Here is a 10,337-nt window from a genome sequence, read left to right as displayed (position 1 = left end):
TAGAAAATTCCCCAAATTCATGTTCAAATCCTACTATAGAGAACATAGAATTATAGGTAATTTTGGTGGGAGTGTAGCTGTCCAGCTAAAACCTGTCCTAGGTTGCTAATATGACTTACATGCATATCCAGCTAGACCTGGGATCCCTTGATAAAGTCACGTGATCTGTGACGCAACTAGTCGGGAGGCATCGGATGACGTCGACTTCCGGTTTTACGGCCGTGGCCAGAAGTACCCAGAGGAACCAACACCGCAAGAGTGCGGCTAGCTGGATCGTTGTGCCCGTTTTATCTGTATTAAATGTGAGTGTTCCTGTTTCCCCTGATTTTACCAATAAAAGTGAGTTCTTATATACTTCACTATTTGGGCATTTTTGCTTCTTTTTTCCGGATTATACTGGTACCGCACAAGTAAAAGTGGGATTGACAATTATCGAATGAAAAGTGGAGGTTGGAGCCACCGGAGAAGCCCAGTATCCAAAAGCTAGATACCAGCATAAAGCGCCTTAAAAGGTGCAGTGAGGTGAGCGGCCACTGCTTCTATACCTACACGGCTCACTTCGGATCACATTACTGGATGTTCACAAGTTTCCTCAGAAATCCACCAATTGTCACTTTATTATATGTGCACGAATGAACTTTCTATTTTCTTCACTGCACCAACTTTAATTGCACCAGCTGTTTTATCACACATGGACTGCTAATTGCACTATATCTATCTACTTGATTTATTTATGTCCATACATTGATTTATTTATGTCCATATATTTATTGATCACCACACTAGGTTGTTTTATTTCACTTGAAATATTTTTGCAATTCACCTGTATTTTTATATCATTTTCTATGCAATATGGATTTTATGATTTGAATGCACTGATGGATATTTATTAATATTATATTTAATCATTTATTTATTCACCCAGAATTGAATGGTTATCACATTAGTATATATTGGAGTTATTATCTGATTGTGATATCAGATCATCAGAAACTACTTTATAGTGACCACCTATTACTGCGATTACTATCGCTTGATACTGTGATTTGGCGTTATATGCCTGTGAGTAGAAGCTGGATATATATTGCATAAGTTACTGTAGAATCCCCTTACTAAAGATCTACACATTATCTGGCCTTGTTTTAGGATTTGGATATGCACATGGTCTAGGATCTAGACATATATTTTAAGCAGCTCCTTGTACTTTATATGTTGTATGATTCGGATACATACTTGTCACGATTCGGATTTTACTATTCTTGATCTTTTTATTGAAGACGGATACACCATTGGTTTTAGGATTTGGATACATACCTTTTTATAACTTTTATCAGAAATATTTCTGTTGTATGATTCGGATACATACTTGTCACGATTCGGATTTTACTATTATTGATCTATTTATTGAAGACAGATATACCATTGGTTTTAGGATTTGGATACATACCTTTCTATAACTTTTATCAGAAATATTTCTGTTGTTAAGATACGTATGTATATGTTGTATGATTCGGATACATACTTGTCACGATTCGGATTTTACTAATATTGATCTATTTATTGAAGACGGATACACCATTGGGTTTAGGATTTGATACATACCTTTTTATAACCTTTATCAGAAATATCTCTGTTTGTAAGAGTTGGACACATATTTTAGGATTCAGAATTTTATCTGTATATTTATATTGAAGATACATACACCATTTGTTTTAGGATCCGGATACTTAGCCTTTATGATTCGGAATTTACTAGACTTTTTCACAGTCGGATTTACTTTGTCATTTTAGCAGTTTTTATATATTCTCACAATTTTTACAGAATTGTGTACATGATAATTCCCACCATATTTTATCAGAAGAAGATTGTACTACATGTATGCGAATAGGGAACTCATTTTTGAGCCCTTTCTAAAATTGTTTCCCACCAGCGCCGACTCACTTTTGCGATTTGATATTGATTGGTATTGAGTGAATTTACCAGGGCTGGCTGTAGGTGGGATAGGATTTTATCCTAATCTCATTATCATCATCAGCTGCAATACATTCTAGGAATTCCTCCTATTTGAATACCCAAGTGACAGCGCACATATCACCCCCCAATCTTTACTGGACTGTATTATTCGGATCCGTACCGGATAATTGGATTTTTGTTACCCGGACACGGACCTGAAAACCTTACTGTATATTCGGGTTTAAAATCCGTGTTTGGTAATTTTATTTCCTGTTTTGTATGTAATGGCGCGGTTTTAATGGCGCGGTTTCAACAGCCAATCAACAAGCGTTTAACTGGTGTGCCATAAAAGCCATCACAGCCATGCCTACTAATGGCATGGCTGTGATTGGCCAGCTGAAGCATGTGACCCAGGTCTTTATAAGCTAGAGACACAGCGCAGTGCGCATCAGTCTGCTCTAGTGTAGGGAGAGAGCACACACAACGGTGCTGGCTGCTGCTGATTAGGTACAGACAGGGAAAAAAAAAACATTGTGGCTGTTAGAAAAGAATGTAGGGACAGGTCGAAGTGTAGGCAGGGAAAGATAGAAAAGCATTTTAGGGACAGGCTGAAGAGAGTAGGCAGGGAGAGATTAGGAGACACAGGACAGAACAATCGTCCGTTAGCGATCTACATCGATTTTGCTGTGTGGGGGGTGGTGCAGTGAACGATCTTTGTGTCTGCAACTTTTACAATGACAGTCTCTTACAAACTGCTGTTCTAATGTGCATGTTGTGTGGGCGCAGTGCATCTCATTTTTGCCCTGCAACTTTGGGGGGGGGGGAGTAGGAGAGAAAAAAACATTTTGGATGCAACTTGGGGGGGGGGGGTGATAAAAAAAATGGTTGGCTGCAACTTTTGGGGGGGGGGGATAAAAAAATTTTTTGGATGCAACTTTGGGGGGGGGGGGGGGGATTAAAAAAAAACAAATTTTTGGATGCAACTTTGGGGTGGGATAAAAAAAAAATTTGGGATGCAACTTTGGGTAAAAAAATAAAAAAAATTTTGGATGCAACTTTGGGGGGGGGGGGTAAAAAATGGTTTGCTGCAAGTTTTGGGGGGGGGTAAAAAAACAAAATTTTGGATGCAACTTTGGGGGGGGGGGGATAAAAAAAAATTTGGGATGCAACTTTGGGGAAAAAAAATAGAAAAAATTTTGGATGCAAGTTTTGGGGGGGGGGGATAAAAAATGGTTGGCTGCAACTTTTGGGGGGGGGATAAAAAAAATTTTTGGATGCAACTTTGGGTGAAAAAAAAACAAAATTTTGGATGCAACTTTGGGGGGATAAAAGAAAAATTTGGGATGCAACTTTTACTATGACGGTCTTCTACAAACTGCTGTTCTAATGTGCATGTCGGTTGTGATTGCAGGGCGCTTCAGTTTGCATCCTGTTGCTAACTCCTCCTACTCCTCTTCCTCATCCTCCCTTTAGGGTACAAAAAATTGTAATTGGGGCCTAGTCTGTGTTTGTACATGTGAGATAAACCTTTTTATATACTTTTGTTCTATTCCGCTATTTAATATACACCCATGCAGGTGAAAAAAATTAAATTGCGGCATAGTCTGTTGCGGCATAGTCTGTATCGGTACGTGTGAGATACACCTTTTAAATTTGTTTGGCGCATTTCCTTACACCGCCGAGGATTGCAGGGCGCTTCAGTTTGCCTCCTGTTCCTAACTACTCCTACTCCGCTTCCTCATCCTCATCCTCCCTTTAGGGTACAAAAAACTGTAATCGGGGCCTAGTCTGTGTTTGTACGTGTGAGATTCACCGTTTTATATACTTTTGTTCTATTCTGCTATTTAATATACACCCATGCAGGTGAAAAAAATTCAATTGGGGCATAGTCTGTATCGGTACGTGTGAGATACACCTTTTAAATTTGTTTGGCACATCTCCTTCCACCGCTGAGGATTGCAGGGTGCTTCAGTTTGCCTCCTGTTCCTAACTACTCCTACTCCTCTTCCTCATCCTCTACCGCCTCCTCATCCGGTCAGCGTAACACCTTCACCACAAACTTCAGCACAGCCAGGGGTATACGACAGCAGGCAGTTTTAAAACTTGTCTGGTTGGGTGAAAAATCCCACACCGCGCAGGAGTTGTGGAGGAGCATGGAACAGCAGACCGATGAGTTGTTGGTGCCAGCGAGCATCAAGCCCGGCCTGGTGGTGTGCGATAACGGGCGAAATCTCATAGCAGCTCTGGCCCTAGCTGGTTTGACGCACATCCCTTGCCTGGCGCATGTGCTGTATTTGGTGGTGCAGAGGTTCCTTAAAAATGACCCCGACATGTCGGAGCTGCTGCAGAAAGTGTGGGCCGTCTGTGCGCACTTTTGGCGTTCTCACCCTGCTTCTGCTCGCCTGTCAGCGCTGCAGCGTAACTTCGGCTTTCCCGCTCACCGCCTCATATGTAACGTGCCCACAAGGTGGAACTCCACCCTGCACATGCTGGCAAGACTGTGCGAGCAGCAGCAGGCCATAGCGGAGGTTCAGCTGCAGCACACACGCGTGAGTCGCTCTGCAGAACAGCACCACTTCACCAATAACTGGGCTTCCATGCGAGACCAGTGTGCCTTGTTGCGCTGTTTCGAGTACTCCACCAACATGGACAGTGCCTATGGCGCCGTTCTCAGCGTTACTATCCCACTTGTATACCTTTTTGAAAAATTGCTGGAAGATGGATGAGGATGAGGAGGAGGAGGAACCATGTTCACAGCAGGGTGGCACCCAGGCGAGCTTGTGGCCATCACTGGTGCGTGGCTGGGGGTATACAGAGGACACAAACGATACACCTTCCACAGAGGGCAGCCTTTTGTTGCCTCTGGGCAGCCTGGCACACATGAGCGATTACATGCTGCAATGTCTGCGCAACGACTGCCAAGTTGCCCGCATTCTAACTTGTGCTGATTACTGGTTGGCAAGTCTCCTGACGGGGACATAGGGTTTCCATGATCTGTCTAGCCAGAAGGCCTGGCAGAACCCCGTTCTTCATGGTAGCCGAAGCCACCTCGAATACTATGTCAGGGGCCACACATCAAACCTTCCAAGCCCCCATCACTCCAGCAGGTTTCCATAGCCGCCACCCAATCTTGGTCAGGCAGAATGACATCACAGCGCCCCCACTGTATAACTTATAACAACTGATACTACACTTGATCTTAGCCAAAAGGTCAAGAAGCGATGCTGGTGGCATTCCCACATGACAGCAGGGGCACATTGAAAGCACAAGGCAAAGGCAGAGGAGGAGTAGGTCGCCAACGCACCCAGGGCACCGCCGGCACCTCAGAGAGCAGGGCTAGCATGTATGAAATGTGGAAAAGGTTTGTCGGCATGCCACAAAAACCAGGACCACCAGCCGGTTTTTCTTTTATAAGCCCGTGGTGTGTGAACACACTCAGACTATCACCCGGCGGGTGCATAAAAAAGTACACAGGGTGTACACATGGTCCTCCTCCCGAAAGAGGAAGGACCCTGACCCTGATATCCCCCGGGGCGCAAGGCTGCTGACAGGGACTGGTGTACTTACACTGGCAAAGTACTAGGTGGGTGAACCAAGCCAAAAGGCCATATCCATACCCCCCCCCCCCCCAAGACGTTCAGGGACAGTCCTAAGGACGTATACCCTACTAATCAGATTATGTGTGCAAATAAAGACAAACGTGAAACACACAAACAATAAAGAGTGGGGGAAAGGGAGGTGGAGAAGTGCAAGCCCGATGCTTTATTGAAAGGACAAAAACACACAAGGGAGAGTTGGGGAAGGGGAAATCGCTAGACCTCCTCTTCCTCCATGAGATCCATTAGGTTATAGTCTCTGAGCAGACTATGGACCAGTCTGCGACAGTCCTAAATGGACATCCTCTCTCGCTGGTAGTTAAGGCACTTTTTGGTGCACCATAAAGTGTCCTTAAAGGAACACAGAACCTAACAGGCGTTGTCAATGTCCTCTTGGGAAAAAGTTCCACCAAATAATCCATTTAGCACACCAAAGTGTGTGATGGCAGACTGTGGTACAAAGTCCTTAAGTTCAGGTTCCAAGGCCCTAAACAGGCTCTGTGCAAAGGGGCACTCCCAGAAAACCTGCAAAGCAGTTTCCTCCTGGATGAACTATTCCTCTATTCAATATACACCCATGCGGGTGAAAATAATTCAATTGCGGCCTAGTCTGTACGTGTGAGATATACCCTTTTATATACTTTTGTTCTATTCCGCTATTCAATATACACCCATGCAGGTGACAAAAATTAAATTGCGGCATAGTCTGTACGTGTGAGATGCACCCTTGTGGATACTATTGTTCTATTCCGCTATTCAATATACACCCATGCGGGTGAAAATAATTCAATTGCGGCCTAGTCTGTACATGTGAGATACACCCTTTTATATACTTTTGTTCTATTCCGCTATTCAATATACACCCATGCAGGTGAAAAAAATTAAATTGCGGCATAGTCTGTATGTGTACGTGTGAGATACACCCTTTCAATTTGTTTGGCGCATCTCCTTCCACCACCGAGGATTGCAGGGCGCTTCAGTTTGCCTCCTGTTCCTAACTCCTCCTACTCCGTTTCCTCATCCTCTACCGCCTCCTCATCCGGTCAGCGTGACACCTTTACCACCAAATTCAGCAAAGCCAGGGGTAAACGACAGCAGGCAGTTTTAAAACTTGCATGTTTGGGGGAAAAATCCCACACCGCGCATGAGTTGTGGAGGAGCATGGAACAGCAGACCGATGAGTTGTTGGTGCCAGCGAGCCTCAAGCCCGGCATGGTGGTGTGCGATAACGGGCAAAATCGCATAGCAGCTCTGGGCCTAGCCGGTTTGACGCACATCCCTTGCCTGGTGCATGTGCTGAATTTGGTGGTGCAGAGGTTCCTTCAAAATGACCCCGATATGTCAGAGCTGCTGTAGAAAGTGCATGCCGTCTGTGCGCACTTTCGGCGTTCTCACCCTGCTGCTGCTCGCCTGTCAGCGTTGCAGCGTAAATTCGGCCTTCCCACTCACCGCCTCATATGTGATGTGCCCACAAGGTGGAACTCCACCTTGCACATGCTGGAAAGACTGTGCGAGCTGCAGCGCGCACGCGTGAGTCGCTCTGCGGAACAGCACCACTTCACCACCAATAACTGGGCCTCCATGCGAGACCTGTGTGCTTTGTTGCGCTGTTTTGAGTACTCCACCAACATGGCCAGTGCCGATGACGCCGTTGTCAGCTTAACTATCCCACTTCTATGCCTCCTTGAAAAAACGCATCGGCGATGATGGAAGAGGATGTGGCACAGGAGGAGGAGGAGGAAGAGGGATCATTTCCATGGCTTTTAGGGCAGTCATTCACAAGTGGCTCCGAGGGTGGGTTCCTGCACCCACAAACGCCAGGTACACAATTGTCCAGCAGGGGCACAGTTCTGGAGGATGAGGAGGAGGAGGAGGAGGAGATGGAACCATGTTCACAGCAGTGTGGCACCCAGGCCAGCTCATGGCCATCACTGGTGCGTGGCTGGGGGGGATACAGAAGACACAGACGATACACCTCCCACAGAGGACAGCCTTTCGTTGCCTCTGGGCAGCCTGGCACACATGAGCGATTACATGCTGCAGTGTCTCCGCAACGACCGCCGAATTGCCCACATTCTAACTTGTGCTGATTACTGGGTGGCCATGCTGCTGGACCCCCGTTACAAGGACAACGTACCATCCTTAATTCACTCACTGGAGCGTGATCGCAAGATGCGCGAGTACAAGCGCACGCTGGTAGAGGCGATTCTGCTGGCATTCCCACCTGACAGCGGGGCCACAGTGGAAGCACAAGGCCAAGGCAGAGGAGGAGGAGGAAGAGGTCGCCAACGCAGCCAGGGCACCGCCAGCACCTTAGAAGATCCCTTCAACTTCTAGGTCTCCAAATTGAGCACATGGCCTTAGCTTGCCCTTTACGCCTTGGAGGTGCTGGCCTGCCCTGCAGCCAGTGTATTATCTGAACGTGTATTTAGCACGGCTGGGGGCGTTATCACAGACAAGCGCAGCCGCCTGTCCAGAGCCAATGTGGACAATCTTACGTTCATTAAAATGAACCAGGCATGGATCCCACAGGACTTGTCCGTACCTTGTGCAGAATACACATGTATACCGGCCTTACACAGCCATTGTTGCATTTTTGATCTTTCTCACTCTTTTGGTGTGTACCCTAAAAATGTAATTAATAACAAAAAACAGTGTTGGCTACCTCGTCCCCCTCCACCGCCACTTTCACATCCACCGCCACCTCAACCTCCTACTCCATATGGGCCTCGTCCTCCTAGATCAAGATTATTATTTTTTATTGTTATGTTTTTTAGGTTATTTGAAGTTATTTCCCTATCTACATTTGTTTGCAGAGAGCTTGCCATGGTCTTAACAACATTTTGCTGCCGTTTGCAGCCCTCTATCCCTTTCCATGGCTTTTTCACCCAGCCTTCAGGCCTGCCTCCTTGTTGGTCTCTCCACAATTCCGAAATGCTGCAGCAGTTGGCACCTGTGTTTTGCCTCATCATCCGAGACATGCTGCCTTGGTCCTCCCCATGTTCTCATCTTGAAACATAAGTGGTTGGGGCATCGGTGCACTCAATCTCTACCACTTCTGGGGCAGGGCTAGGTGGATGGCCCTGGGAAACCCTACTAACAGAGTCATCAAAAAGCAGTAGAGACTGCTGCATGACTTGGGCCTCAGACTGCTTGGCTGATTTGCACGGGGGTGAGGTGAAAGACTGATGGTGGACATCAGCATCAGGTGCCAACTCTGACCTTCCAGCAGTAGACTTGGTGGGAGACAATGTGAAGTGGAGGCATGGTCAGCAAGCCATTCTATCGCCTTCACTTGTTATGGCCTCAACATTCGTAGAGGCGCATTAGGCCCGACCAAATACTGCTGCAGGTTCTGTCCCCCACTAACATAAGAATGAAAAACAAAAAGCAGTGTTGGCTAGTGGCTACCTCGTCTTCCTCCACTGCCGCTTCTACCTACACCGCCACATCCACCGCCAACTCAAGCTCCTACTCCATATGGGCCTCGTCCTCCTAGATCAAGATTATTATTTTTTATTTTTATGTTTTTTCTGTTATTTTAAGTTATTTCCCTATCCACATTTGTTTGCAGAGCACTTGTCATGCTCTTAACTACATTTTGCTGCCATTTGCAGCACTCTAGCCCTTTCCATTGCTTTTTTAGAGCCATTTTAGTGCCTGAAAGTTCGGGTCCCCATTGACTTCAATAGGGTTCGGTGTCCGGGTCAGGTTCGGAAAAAGTCCGGGTCACTTTTTTTTCAAGTTCGGCCGGACCCACCGAACACGGACATCCAGGTGTCCGCTCAACTCTAGTCATAGCAAACTCAAATCAAACCAGATCAAACAATTGAACTCAAACCAAACTTCAAACATTATAGCAAACAGCAATAGAGCAGAAAGAATATAGATTAAGCATCATGTATACCTCTCAGAGAGATCATAAGGTGTCTACAGAATTTAAAGTGAAAGTACAGATGCTGACGAGAGAAATATATCCACCATTTTGTTATACTTCATTGAACACATGTTTGTATATGGACTGTCTTCTGCAAAAGTGTCAGTGTTATATATGAAGAAAAGTTGAAGTCAATAAAGAAGATATCTTAAGCGTTTGGTGTGCTCTTTAAACCTACTGCTTTCCATAGAACGGTATTAGAGGAATTTATAAAGTAACAGACAGTCTGGTTAGACTGAAATCAGAGAAATCAAGTTCTTTTAATGCCACAGCGCATAAGGCACTTCATAGTGCTGCGCCTGCCACAGTGCCAGAGTCTAAGCCCTGAAGATAAGTGTGTGAAGGAGGTTGCCGATGCGGGCCCTGAAGCCTACAAGTGTTCAGCAGTGCAGCAGTGATAAAGTAACTACCTCAGCAAGGAGTGCCAAATGGAGCTTTAAAAGGACTTTGAGTCACAAGGAGGTGACCAGAAGTCAGTTCAGTGTTAACAGGCAGCAAGCCAGCGTTGACTGGCATCACAGCATCAAGTCAGCGCCAATAGGCATTTTTTCAGTTGTCCCCTGTAAATTGTGCATCGTTGAGCCAAAGGAGTATCCCACTCATCCCTTCTCCTATCCAAGTTCTCAATAAATATAAAAACCCAAAGATACTGGACTGGTCATTGTTTCAGTACTCACTTGGAGAAACATGCACAAAGGTACTTTTGTTGCACCCGGTGATCCGGGGGACCCATATCCAGAAAAACGGCTGAGGATCCTGCTACATATATTTATATATATATATATATATATATATATATATATATATATATATATATATATATATATATATATACACTCACCAGCCACTTT

At 45.4% G+C, this 10,337-nt stretch overlaps 1 long non-coding RNA gene across 1 annotated transcript; it reads left to right on the top strand.

Moving 5' to 3' along the window:
- The first annotated feature begins 5,024 nt into the window (after nucleotides 1-5,024).
- LOC309552428 lies at nucleotides 5,025-7,480 on the top strand. Its single transcript, XR_014225139.1, has 2 exons — nucleotides 5,025-5,240; nucleotides 7,398-7,480. It is a non-coding gene; the product is annotated as an uncharacterized lncRNA (long non-coding RNA).
- Nucleotides 7,481-10,337: the final 2,857 nt, after the last annotated feature.

This window comes from Pelophylax lessonae, assembly GCF_965119305.1.
Source record: "Pelophylax lessonae genome assembly, chromosome: 4".
In the NCBI taxonomy this organism is placed as follows: Eukaryota; Metazoa; Chordata; class Amphibia; order Anura; family Ranidae; genus Pelophylax; species Pelophylax lessonae.
This window is presented reverse-complemented; position numbering and strand designations above follow the sequence as displayed.